At 43.1% G+C, this 24,939-nt stretch overlaps 1 long non-coding RNA gene across 2 annotated transcripts; it reads right to left on the reverse strand.

The window, feature by feature from the left end:
* Positions 1-834: 834 nt before the first annotated feature.
* On the reverse strand, positions 835-24,654 carry LOC141512608 (uncharacterized). 2 transcript variants are annotated; one of them, XR_012475542.1, is made up of 3 exons: positions 24,128-24,654; positions 2,702-2,781; positions 835-918 (listed from the first exon to the last, which is right to left on the reverse strand). It is a non-coding gene; the product is annotated as an uncharacterized LOC141512608 (long non-coding RNA). The 2 variants fall into 2 exon arrangements; XR_012475540.1 differs by lacking the exons at positions 835-918; positions 2,702-2,781 and adding exons at positions 14,151-14,506; positions 15,426-15,512.
* Between the last annotated feature and the right edge of the window lie 285 nt (positions 24,655-24,939).

A 24,939-nucleotide genomic window follows, 5' to 3' on the forward strand; every position in this document is an offset into this window, starting at 1 on the left:
ACTGTAGTTGGCCTCATGAACAGCCCCTGCTCTGTTAGCCTGGAAGACATCCAGATGAAAGAAAGAAAGGAAGATAGGATGGAAGGAAGGAAGGAAGGAAGGAAGGAAGGAAGGAAGGAAGGAAGGAAGGAAGGAAGGAAGGAAGGAAGGAAGGAAGGAGGAAAGGAGGAAGGGAATTGGTATCCTTAGTAAAATAAGGGAATTTTGGAAGGCAGATGTGTTCAGCAAGTAGAAATAATAGGTTATTTATCCAGGGAAAATCACAAATCTAATATTTATCTAGCATTCTAAGGACTATCTTGAGGTTTGGAAAAGCGTATGTCCCATGGAACTAGGTCTTTCAGTAAGACATCAGTTCTGGTCACTTGCTAAAGGACATAGATTATCAGAGACTCCATTTGGTCCCACAGGCTTGTGAAAAGGGGAGTTTGTGCCCCAAAGAACTGTTGACTGAGCAGAATAGACCCTTTCCTTCCCCCCAATGCCTCTCAATAGTTTGGATAAAGGAGAGAGAAAAAAGGTTCTCCCGTTTCCAAGGTGGTCTCTAAGAGGGGGCATGATCAACACCAGGGATGTGGTGGAGAGAGAGAGAGAGTTGATCTAACCCCATGCTACCAAAAGCAATGCACTTTATTCAGTGGACAAGGCTGTGGATTAGACACCAGAAGCCACGGATTCAGATGTTCCTAAATTGTTGAGTTACTTTGGTTAAGTCATTCCCCCCCTTAAAACCTTAAGGTTTATTACCTATAAAATGGCAGTATTAGATGAAAAGAAGGCTTCCACTTTGAGCATCCTAGAATTTGGAGCCATTTTCAGGTTCTGAAGCTCCATTTCCTCTTCTGTAAAATGGAAGAGATACTACTCATCTGCATCACTTCAGAGGGCTTTGAGATTGAGGTAGGTGCACTAAGGTGACTGTAAGGGAAGATTCCTGTTATTGGCATTAGGGAAAGTTGAAAACCATCCCCTGTTTTCTTGCCTATCTGGAAAGACTTCATGGAGGAGGTGAGATTCCTGCCTTTGAGAGAGTTCCCATTCCAGATCACTTTTTAAAATTTTTTTTGCAAGGCAATAGGGGTTAAGTGGCTTGCCCAAGGCCACACAGCTAGGTCATTATTAAGTGTCTGAAGTCAAATTTGAACTCAGGTCCTCCTGAGGCCAGGGCTGGTGCTCTATCCACTGTACCACCCAGTCGCCCCTCCCATTCCAGATCTGCTTGGTTAGATAATGTACTCATGAACTATCCAACAGTGATCATTTATTTTAAATCCCTAAGCATTTATTAAGCACTTACTTTTGCCACAGGCCCTATGGTAAGGGCTCCAGATACAAAGAAATAAAGAAAAAATGGTTCTTGCCTTCAAGGTGTTCACATCTCATCAAGATAGCAACAAACATTTAGCTACATAGGTGCAAAATATAAACAGTGGAAAGGTCCTGCTAGTAAGGGGAGGGTCCAGGAGGAGACTAGGAAAGGCCTTTGGAAAATAGTGGGATTTTAGTTGGGACTAGAAGGAAGCCAGGAAGGCTAAAAGGCAGAGGGAAGAGGGGCGTAGGGTTGAGAGATGGGCATCCTGAGTGAGGAAGAGTTGGAAGGTTTGTGTTACTAGTTCAGAGAGTACTTGGAAGGGAAGTAAGGTGTAAGAAGATGAAAAGGCAGCAGGGAATATTTGAAGGGCCTTGAACACCAAACAAATGACTTTGTATTTGATGCTGCAGGAATTGAATAGGAGTTGAGATGGTTGAACTTTGAGATCACTCTGGCAGGTGAGTGGAGGATGAATGGAAGTGGGAAGAGATTCAAGGTAGGGAGGTCACTTGACAAAACCACCATCTCCAATCATCTGGATCCATATCCAGCCACCAGATCCACATGGCTACAGAAGAGAAAGCGACCCTGGTGACTTTTCACAGCTCACACCCAATTAAATCCAATTCATTTGCGAGTCATATCATCATATTCCTGTTGGCATGGTCCTCTTCAATGACAAAGAATAAACAGCCACAACAATGTTAAAATGTTTTGCATGGCTTCATGCATAATTGACATCATATTGCTTGTCTTCTCCATGGGTGGCGGAAGGACTGGAGGGTCAAAGGCAATTGGAAGCTCAAAGTTTTAAAAGATGAATGTTAAAGTAGATAAATTCTTGAGAAAAAAGATGATTATTATTTCTGTCCAGGTAGGAGGTGATGAAATCCCACACCAGAGGGAGGCTGAGAGTGGTAAAAATGAGATCACTGATGAAAGATATTACTTCAAATCCCCTGAGAAAGCAACCGAGCCTCAAAGATGGAAAGGAACCTGTCCCCAGGAAGGCCAACTCGGAAGTATCAAGGTCTTCTATCTCCAAGAACCATTTCTCTGTTGGAAACAAGACTGTGAGTTGGAAGGAGGCTGGGACTGAATAGAAGCTCAGAGGCCCAAAAAATGGGAGGGGAGGGGAGCTGGGAGGAGCTGGGAGTGAGAAGAGAGGAAGCCTTGACCTGAAAAGGAGGTCAATGAAAGGAGGAGTGGAGGAGAGGGGTCTGACCAACACAGTGTGGAGAGCAAGTGTCTATCAAGTGTGAAATTGTCTCTGCTTAGGATGTCCTGACCTCACAAGAGAAAATCCTTAGGATTTATTGTAACATCCCCCAGACAGTTTCCCTCCAGCTTTGGCATTTCTCTCCCCACAGCTGTGCTCTCTTCACATACCACGGGTAGTCACTGCCTTGGCCAATACAACTGTGAAGTGGTTGACCACCTGGTGCTGTCAGTTCTACTCATTTCTGGACCTGGGAACAGAAAGGAAAAACTTTAGAGAGAAGGCTCAGGAACAGTGATGACAAATGTCCCTCCCTCATCTCAGGTAGAGCAGTGAGCCTGCTGCCCTTATCCTTAGGAACACTGGCAAGGCTTTTCTGATCTGTCCAATAGGAAGAAGAGTCATGAGGCATGATGAGAGAGGTGGCAGATCTGGGTTCGTCCTCCTCTAATACATATTAATTGTGTGACCTTGGGTAAGTCATTACGAACCTTTCTGTGCTCCAGGTCAAAAGCTGCAGAGAGGGAGACAACCTGAACAGGAAGATGGATTGTTCTCATCTTAGAGTCCCTTGTATCAAATGAAGTCACATGTCCAGTCCCCATCTCTAATTCAAATTTAGCAAATAGACTAATTATGCATGGAGACCTGATGAAGAATCTGAGAAAAGTGACATGATATACTCCCAAATATTCAAAAGTGAAAGAGAATGGAACACACAGGCCCTGCAACTGTCATCACCTCCTCTTCCTGGATGCTCTCTCCTCTCAGGGTGCTTGTGACAGTGGGTTCCCCCCTTTCCCTCCTGCCTGTCTATCCCCTCCTTCTCAGTCTTCTTTACTGCATCATCTTCCACCTAGTGCCCACTGACCAGGGGTATCACCCAAGGTTCTCTTCCCTCTTTATGCCCTCATGCTATCTTTTTGAGTGCTAGGAATATGAGTATTATCTCTATGCTAATAATTCCCAGATCTGCACAGGCATCCTTTGTTTCTCTCCTGAATCCAATTTCTCTTCACAAAACTGCCTTAAGAAATATCAAAACTAGATAGCTTTTAGATGTCTCAGACTCACTATTTCAATCCAAAACTGACGTCAGTATCTTTACCCTAAACCCTCCCGTCTTCCAAAAGTTCCTTTTACTGCTAGTGGTACTGCCATACTCCCAAGAACTATGGATCACACTTTAAGAGCCATCTTCTATTCCTCTCTCTTGGACACACACACACACACACACACTCCATCACCAAATCCTATCATTTGTTTCTCCAGACTTCTATCCTGTATCCTCTGACCCTCCTGTATCCTCCTGTCCAAGGGCAGCTAGGTGGATAGAGTCCTGGCCTTGGATTCAGGAGGACGGGAGTTAGAAGCCGGCCTCAGACACTTGCCGCTTGCCAGCTGCCTTGCATCCAGGGCCATCTCTAGTTGTCCTGTTTCGTATCTAACCACGCGACCCAGACGGCTCTGGAGGAGAAAGTGAGGCTGGTGACTTAGCATGGCGCCCTGACACTGAAATCCAGTTCATGTGCTTGTCACGGCATCACCTCCCTGATGTCATGGTCTTCTTCAAGAATAAAGGACAAAACAACCCCATTAATTATTAATTCACTCTTCTGTCCATCCCCTGACACAGCTGCTACCTCCCTTCAGACCTTCATCACCTCTCACCTGCTTTGATGAGGGCAAAGGACAGTGGAACAATCATATCCTTGTTCTTGGGAGTTTTTATTGACCATAATTTGATGAGTCTCCTTGGCTGCCATAGCACTTTTTCAATCCTATTGAATGTGGGGTCCATTCAGATTCCCAGATCTCTTTTCCAATTTCTCCTCTCACCATGGATCTTTCTATTCTGTACTTGTGAACTTGATGTTTGAACCCAAGTTAAGACTTCATATTTTTCTCTAATGAATTTCAGGTTCTTACATCCAATTCGATGCCTTAGCCTACCAAGAGCCTTTCGGAGCCTGATTCCATCAATCTCTATGTTAGCCATCCCTTGAGTTGAGTGTCTTCTATGATTTTGATAGTATAGAGACTATGCCTGTATCCAAATCATTTATAAACAAATATTTTTAAACAGTATTGAACCAAATACAAATCCCTGGAACACTTTACCAGAGATCCCCTGCCATGGTAACATGAAATCATTAATGTTTTCCCTTTCAGTCCAACCATTTAACCCATTTTTAATGCATCTAATCATTTTATTCTCTTTAACTTTTCTAAAACTATCCGACACCAACCATGCAGATTTCAGAAAAACCTCTAAAGACTTACATGAAATGCCGTTGACTGAAGTGAGCAGAACCAGGACGACACTGTCACTTTAACAGCAACTTTGTGTGATGAGCAACTCTGGTAGACTTGGCTCTTCTCAACAATAGTGATCCAAAACAATTCAAAAGACTCGGGATGGAAATTGTCATCCACCTCCAGCAAAGAGCGTTGGACTTTGGACTTTGCATGAAGACTGAAGCATGCTACTTTCACTTTTAAAATTGCGTTTTATGTTTTTGTCCCTTCTCATGATTTATTTTTCCCTTTGATTCTGATTTTTCTTTCTCAACATGACTAGTATAGAAATGTATTTAAGATGATAAAATTTCTCACTATCATGGAGGGGGGAAGGAGAAAAATGTGGAATTCAAATTCTTGCAGATAGTGAAAACGTTTTACATGTAATTGGGAAAAATAAATAATTTTTTTCAATAAATAATTTAAAAATAAAAAAATACCTACCAAGAGTGATTCTGTCAAATGTTTAACTAAAGTCCAGCTAGTCTATGCCTACAGCATTCCCTGACTAACCAGTCTAGTGAACTTGTCAGTAAAAGGAAATGGGTTCAGAATATCTTGCCCTATTTTCTTGAAGATGATCTGTCACTTTGGAATGTTTGCTGGTTCATCAATTATCCATGTAATGATCCATTTAAAAATGTGCTAACAGAAGTCAAGTCCATTGGCCTATAGGATGTAGATCTATTATTCTCCTTCCCCCACCTCCAAAAAAACCCAGGACAGCACACTCTCATCTGCACTTTTCCTTCTGTTGATGAGCATCAATCTGAAATCCTGGAAAGTCACCCAGCCCTCACACCTGCCAATTCTCTTCACATTTAGTCCTAGCTGGTTCAGATGAATTGCATCTATAGAGGCCAATGATGAGGTCTCCTATTATCCCTTTATTTATTTATCTTGAATACTAGCTGCTCCATTTGAGTCTGTCCATTCTGGTTCAAAGGTCATCTTTCACAACACACAAATCAGAAGCAAAAAGAGAATTGCAGTTCTCTCATTTAGAAATTCAGCTGTTTGACCCTTCATTTGCTGCTTCCTGTTTTCTATACCTTTAGAGACTCTCTCCTCAATCCCCCAGCTGCCAAAGGGCAGCTGGCATCTTGTGCTTTAACATGAAGGTTTTTACTTTTCATCCCCAAATCCTTGTCTTCCAACACTCAAGGATAAGAAGCCATTTGACCAAATCGGGGAAAATGGAGAGGAAATGGAGGAAAGAACCTTTGAGTTTTCCTGACTGTAGGAGAAATGGAAGCAGAGGGTGGAGAGTCTTTAAAGAAGATTGAAGGAACCGGAGATGTCTAAGTTGGGTGTCAGACTGGCATAATGGGCCATGGCAAGCACTCATCTCTCAGCACAGGGCAAGAGTTCCATATCTAATAGTAGGAAGTTCCCTCAGGGCATGGTCTCTGGTACAGAGATAGCAGAAAGACCATGAGATTATGAGAACAAAGAATGACCTAGTTTGGGTGGAATTTAGGGTATGTGGAGGAAAAAGAGAAGAGGCTGGAAAAGCAGGTTGGCACCAGCCTGAGAGGGGATATGAATGCTAATGCTAGGAGCCTAAACAAAGACATAGAAGTAGTTGGGAGTCACTGAAGGCTATTGGTCAAGGGAAGGCTATGTGTAAGAGGCCAAAACAAATCCCCTCATTTCTTCCTTGCCTAAAGTGACCATTTGGGGTGGCCCATTGTTGATTAAAAAGTAAAGAAAAGTCTAGGCCTGGGGCAACTAGGTGGCAGTGAATAGAGCACTGGCCCTGGAGTCAGGAGGGTCTTAGTTCAAATCTGACCCAGATACTTAATAATTACCTAGCTGTGTGACCTTAAGAAAATGACAAACCATTCAAGTATTTTTTTTTAATTTGCAAGGCAATGGGGTTAAGTGACTTGCCCAAGTCTGGATTTGAACTCAGGTCCTCCTGACTCCAGGGTCCATGATCTATCTACTGCGCCACCTAGCCACACCCCCCCCCCCCCATTCAAATATTTTTGCCAAGAAAACCCCATGGACATTACAGTTCATGGAGGGGATCACAAAAAGTTGACCATGCGTGAACAACTTAAAAGCAACAAGACAATAGGGAGGCCAGGAGGTACTGGAATTAAGTCAGATGGAAACTGTCCTCAAGAAACTGTTATTTAGGGGCGGCTAGGTGGTGCAGTGGATAAAGCACTGGCCCTGGAGTCAGGAGTACCTGGGTTCAAATCCAGTCTCAGACACTTAATAATGACCTAGCTGTGTGGCCCTGGGCAAGCTACTTAAACTCATTTGCCTTGAAAAAACCTACCCCCCCCCAAAAAAAAAACTGTTATTTAATTAGGGCAAGAAAAAAAAGACTAGAGTTGTCCAAGGAGGGATGTGTTGATTTGGGAAGTCACAGGTACTGAATTGATTTGGTTAGAGCTCTGGTAATACAATGTAGAGTGAGTGGGGATGGGAGGGAGCATTAGCCAGAGCAGGCTGGTGCTTCCTTACTTGTGAACTCTGCAGCTCCTTTCTTCCACTGGCACAGTGGACACTTTGGGAAGAGTGGAGCCCACTTTAGGGAGGATATTTTGTTATTATTCTTACTGTTCTCATTCTATCAAGTGTTATATTTTATATACATTTTTATATATACATATATATGTATATGTATATGTATATATGTATATATGTGTATATATATATATATATATATATATATACATATACATTTTATATACATTTCTTTGAGCTAGTTGTGTTCTCAGACTAGGAAACAGGTAAAAACACCAGTGGGGGCTCATGGTTTTAGTCGTATGTGCTAAGAGTACCTAAAATCTGGGACAGTAGTGGGGGAGTTGAAGGCAGTGCATGGTGGCCCAGAGGAGGTACTAACATGAGAAATGATGAAGAATGGCCAGGCTATCTGTTATACGCAGAAAGAGATAGGAGGGGACTTGGGAAGGGATGGCAACAGCAGCAAACGTTCATGAAGTGCCTTCTGCATTTTAAATAGTGTCCTGAGAACTAAAGGGTATGAAAGCAAACATTAAAAGGCATTTCTGTCCTGGGGGATCAGACCTTTTACCCTAAAATGACTTACTCGGACCTAGCAAACCGAGGATGCCTTTAAGGGACATCCTTACCTTCCTATCACTGTCTAATATCTGGGAGGTTTTTGCTTATTTATTTGTATATTCTATCATTGATGTTTTGTTAAATAGACATCTCCTTCCAAAGTGAGTCTCCCTGAGTTCCTTCTGGTCATCAAAAATATCCCCCTCTCTTGGAGCTCTGGTTTCCTATTCCCTGCTCTGACCCAACTCCTCTTATTTAAATTGCGCCCCCCTGCCCTTTGTCTCAAATTCGGTAGCAGCTCCCATCAGCTGGTGAGCCTCAGCGGGCACAGATAATGAGGAACGTAAGCAGAAACCAGAGGAAATTGGAGCCCCAGGCCTGCAGGAGACACTGGGATCAGATAAGAATGGAGACACACAAGTAACTAGAACTGTCTTTTTATAGGTGACAAAGAATGGCCCTTGTTTGAGGGAAGCAGGCCATTCCTAGCTCGGCTTCCAGCACCACTGCCTCATTGAGTCACCTGTAATGCTTACATTCTTTCCTAGATGCAAGATTTCATGAACCTGAGCATACTCCTTCCCAAGGCAGAACTCTCCATTCTTCCATGCTGTCTCCTTCCTCCTCCATACCTGCCGCAGATATTCCATCCAATGGGTGCAAAGCCTTCCTGAATGGTTGTTGTATTTTGAGGATTATGTACTAAACATGTTCTAGCAGATGGACCTCCTTGGTTACCACCATGCGACAGGCTCACCCCTTTTTGGATCACACATCTATTGGGTATCTTAAGATACTACCTGTATGCAAGACCTGATCCTCTGTTGAGGATAGTTTCTACCTCCTGTGGGCTCATCATTACCATTGACAATAATAACAAAATAATTCTGGCACTCTGTGACTTAGAGTTACATAACATCCCAAGAGGAATATGGAGATTAAAAGGATGGATCTTTGTTTCAGGGAGAGCACTTTCCCACCATCTTCTTAACTAGTGAATTGTGCGCTGGACTCAGTGGAAATCTGGAAAGATTTTGAAAGCATAGAATATTGAAGTTAGGAGAGAGACCTTCAGGCAGGGGAGATCAGAGCTGAGGGAGAGGCCTTAGACTATAGAAGGTCCAAGGTGGGAGGGGGACCTTAGGTGTAGACTATAAGAATTGGGGGGTACTTAGAATCTAAAATGTTGGATATGGGAAAGAACCTGCAAAGTTAGATCTCAAGAACAGAAGAGCCCAGACTAGGGGCGGCTAGGTGGCGTAGTAGATAAAGCACCGGCCTTGGAGTCAGGAGTACCTGGGTTCAAATCCGGTTTCAGACACTTAATAATGACCTAGCTGTGTGGCCTTGGGCAAGCTACTTAACCCCATTTGTCTTGCAAAAAAATAAAAAAAAAACAAACAAAAACAGAGGTCAGACTTGACAGGCACCTCAGGTGGCTTATTGTACAAATAAGGAAATCAAGGCTAGCCATGGCCTTGTTCCCATCATGATGACTGAGTTTCTCCCCAGTTCTTGTGCCATTTCCTTCTTGGCTTTCTCTCATGTGTGATCAAGGACAAGTCCTCCCTCCTACATAGCTTTGTGTCTTCAAGGGTCTGTGTCCTTCAACTGGATCTTTGAAAGAATGAATGGACAAGGGGTGGCTAGGTGGCACAATGGATAGAGCATGGCCCTGGAGTCAGGAGGATCTGAGTTCAAATCTGCCTTCAGACACTTAATAATGACCTAGCTGTATGGCCTTGGGCAAGCCACTTCACCCTGCTTGCCTTGCAAAAAACCTAAAAAAAAAAAAAATGAATGGACAGAGTGTACTGGAGGATTCCCAGGGAAGACAGAATCTGAAGAATATTAGAAAGAGGAACAAATATCTGTATTTATTCATCCAGAATCAGACTTGCAGGGTCCTCTAGCTGAGGTGTTTGCCTGGGGTTTTTGCTAGGAGACAAGACATGAGTTTGAAGAATGGTAGAACTGGAGATGAGGCTTCAAGATGAATGTGTCCATATTACCCCATGGAGTGGGAGCTCCCTGTGGGCAGGGGCTCTCGCCATATAACTCTATATCCCCCCAGTGCCACACACAGTCTCTGCTCAATAAACTCATTGTCACTCATTTCAATAGAGTAAAAGAGGATGATCCCAGGCCTCTGAACTCAATCATATTTATCAACTAAACTTGTCTCGGGCAAAGTGATCCTAGAATCCAGAGGCCAAATGAGGCAGACTCTCTTGAACATGGTCAATGAACTAGTGTCTTTGACAGATATTATTCATTGAGGAAGAGTGCATTCTCTGAGAAATATGGTTTGGGGAAATGGCAAGACTATAAAAAGAATTTTTAAAAATAAGTGAATAAAAGAGAATTATAAGGTTTTTTATTTCTTGAATAAAATCACCAATAATATTGCTGTGCTGATGTAATAGAGATTTCCTTTTGCAAAAACAGGTGGTGTAGAATGTCTAAGCAGTGTTAGTCAATTCGAAGGGATTTATTGACGTTCTAATAATACCGTGTGAAGTCAAGAAGGGGGATAAAAGACTGTATCTCTGATCTCAGTGACATAATGTAACAACTAATGACAGTTGTGGCCCAGCTAGCATGTTATTATTTGTATTTTTTATTGTGGCACCTCACGTATTTGAAAGCGAGTCTCACTTGGGCCATGTTGAGGCTAGTCATTCAAGTCAGATCACACCCATGCTACGGATGAATAGACTGAGGCCCCAAGTGATTTACTAGGCCAACTCGATCTTCTCAGGAAAAGCTGGACTCTTTCCATTATTTTTCACTTCCGTATCTGAAGGAGCCATGATTTCTCAGTGGAGTCCAGGTCAAACACAATCTCTGAGATCCCTCCCCACCCTTTGATTCCATGAATCCCTAATTGCCTCAACTAATGAAGACCCCAATGTCTCCATGGCTCGGCACAGGGCATCCCTTTGTGGCTAATTTAATAGTGAGCCTCTCCACCTTTAGCTAGGCTGGTCCCCCAGATAGATGCCTTGACCCCATACCAATAAGACTGCAAGGAATGAGAATATTAAGGGGCTGTGCGAGCAGTGGCGAGGGCACCATCCAGCGAGGAGGGATCCAGATCCCACCCCAGATACCTGGAGCTATGCATTCCTCAACCCAGTGCTTAGCAGAGTCCTACACAAGTTGTTCTTGAATCATTTCAGTCCTGTCTGACTCTCTGGAACCCCAGTTGGGGTTTTCTTGGCTGCGATACTGGAGTGGTTTGCCATTTCCTCCTCCAGTTCATTTTACAGATGAGAACTCGGAGGTGGACAGGGTAAAGTGACTTGTCCAGGGTCATGCAGATAGGAAGAGTCTGAGGTTAGATTTGAACTCAGGTCTTTCTGACTCCAGGCCCAGCTATCCACTGTTGCCCATAGTAGGTGCCTAATATACGCTTATTAATTGAATGACTGCCCAAATTACTTGGGGGTCTTCCTTGACTCCTCATTCTCACTCAGGTCACACTGCCAGTCAGTTGCCAAATCTTTCATTTCTGCCTTCACAATATCTGCTGCCTATCCCCCCTCGTCTCCTGCACTCACACAGACACCACACCAGGTCAGACCCTCATTACCTCTCGCCTCAATACCAAAGTAGCCATGTCACTGATCCCCCCAACCTGAGGAATCCTCCCTTCATCTGTCAAACACAGTTCTTCAAAAAGCCATGTCACCCCACACACTCTACAATTCAGGGACACTGTCCTCCGGGCTGTTCCATGAACAGGACATTTTGACTTCCGACTCTGAACTTTCACTTACTGTCCCCCTTGCCTGGGGCCTACTCCCCCTTCTCCCCTTCCTGGTTTCCTCCAGGCCTCAACTCATGATCCAGCTGCTAGAAGAAGTCTTTCCCAACCTTCCTTTCCTTAGAGCTTCTCTCTGATACTATGGGCAGCTAGGGGGTGCAATAGAGAGAGCACTGGCTTTCGGTCAGGAGGACAGGAGCTGGAATCTGGCCTTAGACACTTGACATTACTAACTGTGTGACCTTGGACAAGGTCCCTGATTACTTCGCATCCGGGGCCATCTCCAGTCTTCCTGGTTCATATCTGGCCACTGGACCCATATGCTATGGAGGAGAAAGTGAGGCTGGGGACCTAGCATAGCAGCCCCCGCACTCAAATCCAATTCACATGCTTGTCATGGCATCATTGCCCTGATGTTGTGGTCTTCTTTGAGAATGAAGGACAAACATCTCTCTGATATTATATCCTTATATAGACATAGATAGATTCAGAAAGAGGCAGAGACAGAGAGACAAAAGCCAAGAGGAAAAGAAGAGAGACAGAGACAGAGATATAGTTATATGCTCTTTGAGGGAAGGATTTTTGCTTTTCCTTGCATCCTCACAACTTAGCAGAATGTTATAAACATTTTATAAATGTTTGTGTCTGACTGACCTCATTTCTCAACGTATTGATGCCTTATCTGGAAATGAGGGGGTTGGACTGATGGCCTCCAGGGTCTATTCCAACTTTAATATATAATTGAGTGGGAAAAAACCAATCCTTTTCAATTGCTTGCCTCATCTGCTTGGTAGAGGCATTCACTCCATTCACTTAGAATTGATTTAGCTTTCCTTTCTTTCAGTTTCTGAGTGTGAGGACACTGAGCAAGGCAAACACTCAACTGGGTCATCTTCCCTGGCATTGCCCATGTCTCTGTCCTGGCTCCAGCTTTCTGAGCAGATCTCCTCTCCACCTTAGAGAACCTGCCCTCAAGACCCTTGATCTTCTATGAGGTGTCTGGTTTATTGGTTTTGATGGGTAATGCCCAGGAGCCTCTTTTTGTCCCCCAGTCTCTGGGGTGGCTCCAGTTTGGATTCTTTGAACTGAAGGTACAATATAATTTGCAGCCATCCAGGGTCACCAGGAGAATGTTGTGGTTGGAAAGATGGGAAGTTTTTTTATAATTCAATTTAATTTCATTTTCAGTTCTCTATTGTTTCCCTTCTACTTCCTCTTACCTCAATGGGTCTCTCTCTTTTTCTCAAGGGAAGGGGAAGAAGATCTTGTTCCATAAATAAATAAATATATGTGTGTATGTATATATATAGTCCAGATACTGCCCTCCCGCCAAAAAAAATCCCCACATTGGCCATGTGCAACAACTTTTGAAAAGAAAAGGAAATGGCCTTCAAGCTGTGCTCTGAATTCCTCTACTCTCTCCGGATTAGCTAGAGGCCTCATCAAGTGTCCATCCTTCGGCTTCACCATTGGTCGCCATGTTGCTCAGAGTTCCCTAACCTTTCAATTGTTTATCTTTACAAAAAGCCAGTTAGGATCCACCAACAGCATCACCTTGACGACAATCTCACGATCTCTAGCAGAGTCATAGGCTGAGGACAGAATCCAAGAGGTCAATGGACTTAGATTAGAATAAGAACATCTTTACTTCATTATCACAGCTGCCTTTCTAATCCTCTATAATTTGGTGAATATTCTTAAACACAGTATTTTAGGAGGATCTATTGGCTTCCCTGGACTGACTGCCCATGAAGTCCATGACGTGAGGAAAGTCAAAACCCATTGCACTAAAGGAAGACCTTCCCTCATTTGGCCTTTCCCCTAGAATATCTTCCATGATAATGGAAGACATGATCTATGGTATATGCCATTCTCTCTGTTTTCATGCTGGTAATCAAAGGATCTTTGTGCAGTCATTGGTGGATGCATTTGTCAAGGAAACACAGGTGACAGGGACATGTGTTTAATGGGGACTAGTCCATGAACAGAGTGCATCTGTGCCAGCCACTGATGCAAATTCCCCTTGGGGAAAAGAAAAAGAAAATGCAGAGACATGCAATGGAAGAGCATAAGAAAACAGAGGGAAGGAAAAGGGAGAAGGTTTAAAGTTTAAGGGAGAGAGTCCAGGTTGTTACTTATGAAACACTGTGGAAAGGCTGAATCAATTTAGAGATGGACATTGTATGGGAGGGTAGGGTTGGTTTGGGGGGGAAGGAGTAAAGAAGGTAGCTGGAGAATGAAAACAGGATTTAAACAATAGTGGGTGGGGTTCAATGCCATAGGAATGGATAGAGTACAACACACCACATATTCCTTCTCTCCCTCCCTCCCTCCCTCCCTCCCTCCCTTCCTTCCTTGCTCCCTCCCTCCCCTCCCTTCTTCCTTCCCTCCCTTTCTTCCTCCCTGATAATCCCATCAACAGTAAATCTGGAAGAGAAATAGCAAGACAACAAATTTCCCTAGGATCGTTTCTATCTGATCTCCATTAAACATAGAGATGAAAATAATTACCCCTGATAATGCCCGACCCTCTCTCTCTGCCTCCTGTCCCAGCTGCCTGCTGTCCCCTGCTTTACCACCTCTCAGGAGCCAGGTCCACTGACCTCTGGTGGGATCTCTCACTGACAAATGTACCCTTGTCTTCCTTCTCCCTCTAGGTTTTCAGGCCTGAATCACCTCCCGGGAGAGCTCCAGGCCCAGAACAGAGCACTCTTGAGACTTCTTCAAGCCGATGTCTTTTTTTAGACTTAATTAAAACTCAGTGTGTGACTCCAGGGGCAGATCTGCCTCAGAGAAGGTCTGCGGAGGGAAGCTTCCAGTGGTCCTGCTATTCTGATCATGCTCACAACAACAGGGTCCTCTAAGAGAAAGAAAGTGTCTTTGTCAGAGCATTGAAACTGCCCATCCTCCCCCCAAAGATCAGAGCATCTCAAACCTGGGAGGGAGGGGGAGAGCAATAGAAACCCTTGGAATGGAAGCTCTCCCAGGACAGGCCCTTCTTTTACTTTTTGTGCTTGTGTTCTCAGTCCATAAGCACACAACAGGCCCCTAATAAATGCCTGTGTAATGCAAGTGGATAAGTTAGTGCCACCATCTTATTTTATAGGAGGGGAAACTGAGGACCAGGGACATTGTGTGATTGACCCACGATACCCAGGTCAAAGAGGGATGGAGCTAGGATTTGACTTCAGGCCCTCTGTCTTCAACCCCCGAGTTCTTTCCACTATTCTACAGTTCATCACCCACTCCTTAGAATGGAGCCTCCTAGCGGGTAAGGATTCAGAATTCCCTGTAGAGTTCCACCTTGGATGGACTCCTCTTCCCTATTCTCTCCTGCCATGCTATGTGTATGTAACAGTTCTTATGGGGGACTCTGCCTCCAAGATGAGGACCCAAATTCAGCATTTCTTCGACAATGTAAAAGAAAATCCCACCTGTCCTCTCCCTGGAGTCACTCAGTCCATAAAATATGCAATCATCAGAATGACAAACCCGTGTATGTGGTATTTGGAGATATAAAAAACACTTTCCTCATACTGTTCCTATGAAGTAGGTTCTATTGGTTCCACTTTAAAAATGAGGAAACTGAGGCCCCAAAGACAAAATGTGACTTGCCTAGAGTCACACTGCCAGAGTTTAGATATAAACACATACCCTCAGACTATTCTCCATTCCACAACTTGATGTCTTCCCTCCTAACTCTGGTTGTCTGACCCACAATGAGTGACCGATTCCTGCCCATTGAGAAGGTCTTCCCTTGAAAGGGCAATTACATTTACCATCCATCCATTTTCCGCATTTGAGAGTGAATTCCTTCCCAGTCCCTTGTCTCCTCTGCCAGGAGCTTGAACTTGGAGTCTCTAGGACTTGGAGAAGAGAGTGAAGGAAAGAGGACAATCCCAAAGTTAGAGAATTCAGACAAATGGTGATGAGAGCTTAAAACAACAAGCAAAAGCATTTGGTGTTGTGAGATGCTTTACAAATATGATCTCTGAATCTGATCATTGAAGTATCATACCCATTTTACAGAGGAGAAAACTGAAGCAAATAGATTTTAAGGGACTTGTCCAGGGTCCCACAACTAGGAAGGGATTGGAACTGGATTTGATTGCAGATTTTCTTGACTCCAGGTCCAATATCTCTTCCATAAAATCCACTGAGCTTCACTGAATTAAAAATGAACTTGTGTTAGGGAAGGGGAGACATGGACTAGAGAGCTGCTATGGAAATAGAATCGAGAAAATTTGGCATCTGTTGACTCGGTGCATGTGCATACATGTATATTTGTTGTGTGTTGGGGGTAAAGAAAAGGGGAGGTGGAGATGTGGCCAAGGGCATGAACTGACTGCAAAGATAGCAGCGCTCTCAACAGAAAGGAGGTCTCTGCTACCTTTCAGGTTTGTGATCTTGTTTTCCGTAGGCCCCACCTGGCCACTGTGGTCCTGGGATTCCCCAGATCTCCTGGCCTGGTATGTGCAAAAACCCTTCTGCCTTAATCCTCCTAGGACCCAGCCTGGTTCAAAACAAACAAAACTCTAACAAAAGGACTAAGTAAAGTAAAGTAGGTTGGTACAATCTGGTTTTCACAGATCTCAGGCATAGAGATGGTCTTTCAATTAACCCTGTCGGCTCCTAACTACCCAGCTAAATTCAATCCCAAGTGCACCAAAGATTCATTTATCCCTCTAATATCTGCTCTTTCCTCAACCCTGAAAATGTGATTCTTTATAAAACTTCACTATATAAAATTCAACCTACCTTCCAAAGTGAGATGCTCTAGGGAGGGATGAAAATGAGAGAATTATTGAATTATTATATTATAATCCCTGGGAATCCACTCCCCAGCTTCCAAATGATCTAGTGGGTCTGGCTCCCAGAGGGCTGACTCTTCTTACATCTTGGGAATAACTCTAACACTCCAGTCCATAAGTCCCTATCAGTGCTCTCCCAGTCAACAATCAGCTAGAAGACTTAATTAGCTTTTAGCCCAGGGATTTACTTAAATGGCACAACTTTCTGAAGTGTATAGTCTTCTGATACCCATTCTAGCTTTTTATGGGGTTTTTTTTGCTTTCTTACATTTTATTTACATTTGCAAAAATTTTTTATATTACATTCATCACTCCTCGACCAGTAAGCCTTCACTTGTAACAATTTTTTTAAAGGCAAAACAGTTTTTAAAGTTTAAATAAAATCAATAATTGAACCTAGTTTGACAGCCCAATAGAGCACTAAACCATGAGCCCAGACCCTGCTGGGAACCAGGGCTGGGAAGCAGGCTATCTTACCCAAAGGGATGACAAAGTTGGTAGACATTCTGTAAAGGGAGCAAGACTCCCAGGATGATGAATCTCATATAGTCTTTCTCCATCCCATGAGTTCTTAACATGTGCACTTCCCTAGATTTGTTCTCTGAATCACAGCCCATCCTGTGTCTGGGTGTCTGTGTGTCTGTGTGTCTCTGTGGGTGAAAGACAAGTATACCTCCTAGCTTGGGCATACAGTTTTGTAATTCCTGTCCTTGCTATAGCTTCTCAAAAGATGCTCCTTATTTAGATTATCAATAAATACTGCCTCAATTACCTATAGTGCTATTTTGAGATCAAATGAAATCATTTTTGCATGGTACTGACACATTCTTATAAAAGTGAATTGAGGACCACAGCAGATAGATTCTGGGGAGCACATTGGATGGGGGCTTGTGTAAGTAGCTATATTAGAAATCACAGCCTCTCAGTACTCTCACTACAATCCTGAGGGAAGAAATAAATAAGAGTGCTCTGGGAGTCCAAGCAGCTAGTGTGAATAGAATTCAGGTGAGCCAGCCCAGGAGTAAGATATCCCAAAACAAGACAAAATGAAAGCTGACTGCTTCCCTGATCAATCAATCAATCAATATTAATTTATCAAGCCCTGTGCTAAGCATGATGACACAAAAAAGACAGTCCCTGACCTCATGAAGTCTCTAATCTAATGGGGAGAAACAATATGCAAAAAAGAGATAGAAAGCAAGCTCTCTCTGGGATAAATAGGAAGTAATTATCAGAAGGAAAGTTCTGGAAGTAGGCGTGGGGGCAGTCAGAGAAAAAGTCCAGAGTCAGAAGATTGAATGTCTTATTGGAACAGTCAGGAGGCCACTGTCCCTGGAAGAAGATATGGGGGAGTGAAGTATAAGAAGACTGAAAAGAGTGGGGAGATGATGAAGGCCTTAGAATGCCCACCAAATCATTTTGCATTTGAGCCTGGAGACAATGGGGAGTCACTGGAGTCTATTGAATATGGGGTGACATGATGAAACCTGGTCTTTGGGAAAACCACTTTGGTGGCTAAGTGGAGGATGGATTATGGTGGGGAGAAAACTGGAAAGGCAGACTGCAGTAGCCACTGCAATAGTCCAGGTATGGGATGATGAGGGCCCGTACCAGGGTGGAGGCAGTCGCAGAGGAGAGAAAAGGACTAATTCAAGAGATGCTACTAAGGTTAAGTCAACAAGAGATGGTGAAATCAAGAGACCTTGGCACCGTATTGGATCTGGGGGATGAGAGAGAGTGAGGAGCCCAGGATGACTTCCAGGTTGGGAGCCAGGGAGACTGGGAAGCATCTACAGTCATCTACAGTAATAAAGGAGGTAGGAAGGAAGTCTGTGTTGAGGAGGAAAGATAAGGAGATGAGAGATTGCAGGACAGCAGAGAAGTTGGGGCAAGAAAGGAGATCTGAGAATGATCAGCATAGAGATGGCCATTGAATCCATGACAGTTGAGATCTCCAAGTGAAGTAAAATAGAGGGAAAGGAGGGAGAGCCCAGGACAGAGCCCTGGGGATACCTCTGGCCAAAGGACATTCTTCAGGTCATTCAGCTCCTGATCCTGAACATCTGGACTCCTGGATTTTCCCTTGGGCCACTGCAGTGACTCTGCAGGTGGTCCTGAAGAAAGGCTGATAAGCCTCAGGCTTCCACACTATGAAACAGGCCAGGCCAGATGTGAGAGTGGCCGCTGGGCTGGGGATGGGGTGGGGAGAAATTGGAGAGCACCCATAAAATGCTAGGAACCTGTCGGACAAGGGACAGGAAAGCTTTGATTACTGGGCTTTGGCCTCTCCAGGAGCCACCCTGCACTTCCCAGGCTCCAGGTCTGGGTGCTTCCCCTGGAGGCATTGACTCATTTCTGTCTCGGGTACAGAAAAGACTAATGGAGCCAACAATTCCTGAGCCTCCCTAGTAAAGTAGATGAGTATCAAAGATGCCAGCGTGGCACAAGGCCAGGAGTGGGCACACTTGGAGTCTGGACGACCTAGGGCTCAAGGTTGTCTCTGATACTTGCCATGGGACCCTGGGAAAGTCCCTGGAATTCTTAGAACCTCTGGTTGGTTCATCTTTAGAAAGGGTGATCCTAACGATATACTTTACAAGTTTGTTGTGAGGCTGAAGTTACTGAAGTGACTAAGAGACCCTGAGTCAAAGGATGCACCTAGTTTAGCCTTGGGTGGGGGGTAATCAAAATTCCAAAATGATTTCCAGAATGGTGAAGAGCTTATAAATTTGTAGTATTATATAAATGTTAATTATTAATAAATGAGAGCGGAACTGAGACCCCCAAGATAAGAAACTGAGACTGGAGTGGGGTTGGGAGAAGAGTTTCATTTTACCAAAATTAAAAAGAAACAAATACCTATAACTTCGAAAACCACCATGTCACATTATCTATGTTGCATTGTATCTTTTCCTTCTATTAACCATTTCCCAATTATTTCCAGATCTGAGCCCACTCAGGAGTTTGCAGCCTGAGGACCTCCAGACCTTTGTTCTAGTTAATGTAGTGGATTCTCCTACTCTCCTACTGGAATTCAGAGGTCAAGCCGGAGATTAAGGCTGGAAAATCCCCAATGGAAATGTGAGATGGTATTAAAAAAAAAAAAAAAAAACTTTGGGAGTCTGGACTCATGAATACAACTACAAACATTTTTTTACTATTTATTCCCAAAATAAAAGCCTAATAATTGGAAAGGATATTCCTTGATCATGATTTTATAGAATGACTGTACAGGCCACTTATGTGAGTTTATGGATTCCGTGGTATACCAATCAGACTCCCAAGGAGTTTCTTTATAAAATTAGATAAAATCAAGTCACAAATTATTTGGAAGAAGAAAAAGTCTAAAATCTATCATGGAAATAAGCAGAATCAGAGAAGAGCAAACACAGTGTGGAGCATTTCCATTTACAGTCAAAGAATGCAATTTCATCAACCCATCTTGACCCCAGAGAGGAGATAAGAAAAATGAATGCACGCCACCACCACCATCATTGGAGAGGTGGTAGACCATGGCTGGGGCCTGTTATCCAGTGTCAGAGAGGTGGGTGGGAGGAAGGGGGGCAGCTAGACCCTGTAGAGGCTAAAAAGCCAAAAATGAAAAGCTTTTTTTTTTAAATACTAAATCGTATCCTCTGACCCCAAAATAATCCAGCAATTCTGCTATAAATTAAGTTTGAAAATGTAAATTTGTTCCAACACAATTGATAGGTTAGGAAAGACTTAGAATAAGTCAGGAGTTTTGAACATATAAAGGAGAGACTGACCAGAAAAAATAGTGAGCAAATGCAGAAAACTACCTCCCTCCACCATAATGCACAAACTGTAGCTTCCCCAAGCTATTTTAGGTCTTGGTCAAGGTCAAATGTGGTGTTTCTTGTGTCTGTTCTGCGCAGTTGGAGCTGTGGGTAGCCTTGCTCCAGGCCTGAAGCCAAGCCTAGGGCCACTCCCCACTAAGGCTGCCTGAGTCTCACCTGTGGTACCTCAGCTTTGTCAGCCCTACGCCTGGAGGCAGCTGGGAGCAGGCCCCAGAGAAGCCTAAGGCTGTGGCCCTGGCCACCACATTGTCATATTTATAGATTTCTTAACCAATTGATCCATATAAAACTGTGCTAATATTTTCATTAGTTCCTCTTTTTCAATGCATCACCAATGAAGTTTCTGATAGAAACGACTGAATTAGATGACTTCTAAAGACCCTTTACCTCTCAACCCATCACTTTATAGCCATTTGACCCTACTAGATAAATGACAACAGCAGTTTGTGCTTGAAACACCTCTCAGTCCAAGGAAGCCCATTTCAAAATTAATGACAATTAGCCTTTCTGTAGCACCTACTAAGTGTTATATGTCATTTGATCCTCACAACAACCCTAAGAGGAAGGTGCTAATTCATTACTATTCTCATTTTACAGTTTAGGAACCTGAGGCAAATAGAAGTAAAGTGACTTACCTAGAGTCACACAGTGACCTAGAAGTATCTGAGCTAAGATTTGAACTCAGGTCTTCCTGACCCCAGACCCAGCACTCTGTACTTGGAGCACCCTCATTGTTACAGAAAGCAATCCTTCTTTCTACAATAATGGCTTCCTATCATTATAAAATCCTACTTTTGTCTCTTCAAAGACCTTCCAGGCCAGGGATCCTCCCACCTTTCCAGGATTCTTACACTTCACACCCTTCCCCATGTGTTCCATCATCCCAGGCCACCAAATTCCCCTCCATCTCCTTGCTCTGGGCATTTTCACTAGCTCTATCTTGTTCCCAGAGCTCTCCCTTCCTCATTTCCATCTCTTAGCTTTCCTGGCTCCCTGTGAGTCTCAGTTTCTTCATCAAGCCATCCCCCGATCCATTTAGATTCATTTTTCATCCCATCCAGACAGAATCCAAAATGTCAATAGCCTTTCCAAAACAAGTTGCTCGACTGGTTGGCCAAGGCAGAGGACAAAGGCAGCGCCCTCCTGCCACCATGTTTTTCGTTCACTCTGATTCTTGGCCAAAGCAAAAAAACCTATATTCATACAATTCAATTTTCCTTTTGTTCACTAAGAACCAACTATGTGCTGGAAAGACAGAAAAGAAAATTAACTTTAAAAACGAAGGATTCCATTAGCTCCCTTGGCTGCCATGATACATTGACAGTTCATAATGAATTTCACTCTTTCATTGGATGAATCGCGGTCCAGTCTCACCCATCTCCCAAGCTTGTCCTTATTTATTTATAATACTTTATTATTATTATTATATACAGTAATTATTACATATTATATATGTATATATTATATAATAAGTATTATTATATACAGTAAAATAAATTTTATTAACCAGTAGAGTCCTTTATATCAAATTTCCCCTCACCCTGGCTATCCAAGATGAGTAGGAACAATTCCCAAGAATACCATCAGAAAAGTTTTCTCATCGAGATGATGATATTTTCCACACAACTTTGTACTGGTTATATCAAGCTGTAGAATATTAATGATCCCCCTCAGTAAGAAAGAAGCTGCCACTTAAAGTTTATGGCCTAGCCATCTATACACTAGACTAAGTGGATGAAGAATTCACATGGCCCAGATGAGGATAGGGAATGGGATGGACATGCCCCTTGACCTGGCCATCACTACCTATATCTTGTATGTGCTCTGCCAGTGGAAAAAGGACTAAACTGAAAAATGGTAGAGGTACAAGAAAGGGCTGGATTGCATTAAAGAAATTTATATAATGTCTTTAATAATATATACAACAATAACCACAAATGCCTATTTTTTTGACATCCGTTCCCTCTAAAAATAAGGAATGAGGCTTTGAATCATGGAAACCAGTTTCTGAAGATTTCTAGTTTCAACCCAAAGAGCAATTAAAAAAAAAACTCATACTACCTAGCTCATTCTTTGTGAAATCTTATATGCAAGAAGGGTGTTGAGCATATCATAAAGCTTAGTGTGCTTGGGGAGGAGGATGGCCAGTCACGTACCAGATCAAAGAACAGATGGTTCGCTTGGGTGTTGCATTCAATGAAATATTCAGAAGACTGAGAAGGTTAAAACTGAATGCTGCAAAATAAATTGATCAAGCTTGGTCCCAAGAAAAGATGCTGGAAGGAACCTGCTTCAGACATGGTCAGAATCATTCAATGCATTAGCTTCTTTTGTCAACCTGCCTCTCTCCTCCTTTTTGTTCTTCATTATAATGAGGATATAATAATGATAATAATAATAATAGATGCTAGCATTCATGCAACCCTTTATGGTTCACAAAATGTTCTATAAATATTTTAGCATTTGACTCTCACAATAACCTTTGGGATAGGTATTTTAATCCTCATTCTAGGGATGAGGAAACTAGGGCAAACAGAGGCTCACTGGGCTGCCCAGGGTCATATAGCTAGTAAGCGTCTATTAATAAAGAATAGTGGGGGGAAGTATATATTTAGAATGAATATAGAAACAAAAAATATAAACATGAGTTTTTAAAAAGATGTAGTGGGAGGTCTTCAGAGCATTGGCTAGCTCCTCCAAAACTATTTTCGGAAAACTCACTGGATCAATTTTTTGAAGACTTTACTTGCTACCATTTTTTTTTTTAAAGTTAAGTCATTGAGTTTTTCCAGTTCTGCAGAATGTCTGCCATTCTCAGGATCTGTCAATGACCCATGACAGTAGCTCATCAATCATATCTGTCAATTATTCCAGGACCTTGGGATGTGGTTCACTTAAGCCAGGAGATGCAGAATGGAAATGGAAACCTAAATCCACTGAAATTTGACCTCCTTAGACTGGGTTTGCACTCCATATCAACCATTTTCTTCTAATTTTCCTCCTTCAGCTCAGTAGACCTACCTTTTCTTTGTTTTCAGATTTCACCATCCCACACACAACCCTGGCAATAACCTAATCTTTTGGCTGTTTGTTTGGTTTCTCTTCCCCCGCAATGGCCGTTTCAACCCAGAAGTCCCATGAACATGTCTCACTCAAGAACTCATTATCTTTCCCCCCAAATCCACCCCTCTTCTGGCTTTCCTCATCCTGTCACAGGCATCACCATCCTTCCAGTAACCCCAGGTCTCTAACCACAGAGGCATCCTTGATTCCCCCACTTTCCTTCAGTCTCCTTATTTAATCATTTGCCATTTTTTTTATTCTTTCCTATCCCTTTCATTTATCCTCTTCTCCTCGTCCTCACCTCACCTCTCTCAAGTGGACGATTATAATAACCTCCTAATTGGCCTCCCTTCTTCCATTTTCTCTTCAGCCTGCATCATTCTCCACACAGTTGTTCAAGTGATATTCCTAAAGAAGAGTGCTCCCCAGAGCACCCCCTGCTCAATAAAGTCCATGGGCTTCCTCTATCACCTCCAGGATCAAATAAAAATCTTGTGGCTAGATATTGGAAGCCAGTGCCTGTCTACCTTTCTAATCTTGATATATATCCCTCCCATCCATTTCTCATATCAGCCAAATTGACTTTCTTGTCCTCTATCTCCAAACTCCCAACTTTCATAGGTCATTCCCTTTGTCTGATAGGCTCCCCCCTCCTCAATTCTGCCTCTTGGAATCCCTCATTTCTTTAAAATTGTGAGCTAAAGTTCCAGCTTTCACATGGGTCTTTTCTGTTCTCCCTCCCAGCCACTAAGCTTTCATTACCAAATTGTCACATATATTCTTACTTACCTGTGAGGTGTTTGTCCTGATCCAATAAAATCTCCTTGGAAGCAGGCACTCTTTCGTAGTCATCTCCCTTAGATTGTAAGCTCCTTGAGGACAGGGGTTGTCCCCAGAGTTTAAAAGAGTACCCGGGTCTGTTTGGTGTTCATCTAATACAGTCATGTTCAACTTAAGACTCTATTTGGGGTCATACTGAAGAAGTTTGCCATTTTCTTCTCCAGTTCATTGGACAGATGAGGAAACTGAGGCAAACCAAGAGCATAAAATACAAGAAGCAGAATAGCTAATGTTTCTCCAGTGCTTCCCATGTCCCAGGCTCCGGCCCAAGTTCTTTAGGATTACTATCTCAGGTGATTCTCACAAAAATCACAGAAGGTAGTCATTGTTCTCATCTCCATTTTGCAGATGAGGAAGCTGAGGCAAAAAGAAGATAAAGGAGCTAAAAATTGTTGGAGGTTGCACTGGAACTCCTTGACACCAGGACCAGTGTTCCACCCACTGGGACACTTAGCGAGGGAAAGAACTTGCCCAGCTAGCAAGTTTCTATGGCAAGATTTCAGCCCGTCTTGTTGAGTCATCCCCCCAAAAACCCCATTCTACTCCGGAACAGTTCTGTTAAAGGAAGCTCTTTTTTGACATTGAGCCAAATTTGAACTCCCTTTGGGAGCAGACAGAACAGGTTAGATGCTTTCTTTATAGGGCAGCCCTACAAAAACTAAATGGTGAGAGAGAGAGAGAGAGAGAGAGAGAGAGAGAGAGAGAGAGAGAGAGAGAGAGATTCAACCCCAACATTTTACAGATGAGGAAACTGAGACCCA

Source organism: Macrotis lagotis, chromosome 1 (genome assembly GCF_037893015.1).
Source record: "Macrotis lagotis isolate mMagLag1 chromosome 1, bilby.v1.9.chrom.fasta, whole genome shotgun sequence".
Taxonomy (NCBI): domain Eukaryota; kingdom Metazoa; phylum Chordata; class Mammalia; order Peramelemorphia; family Peramelidae; genus Macrotis; species Macrotis lagotis.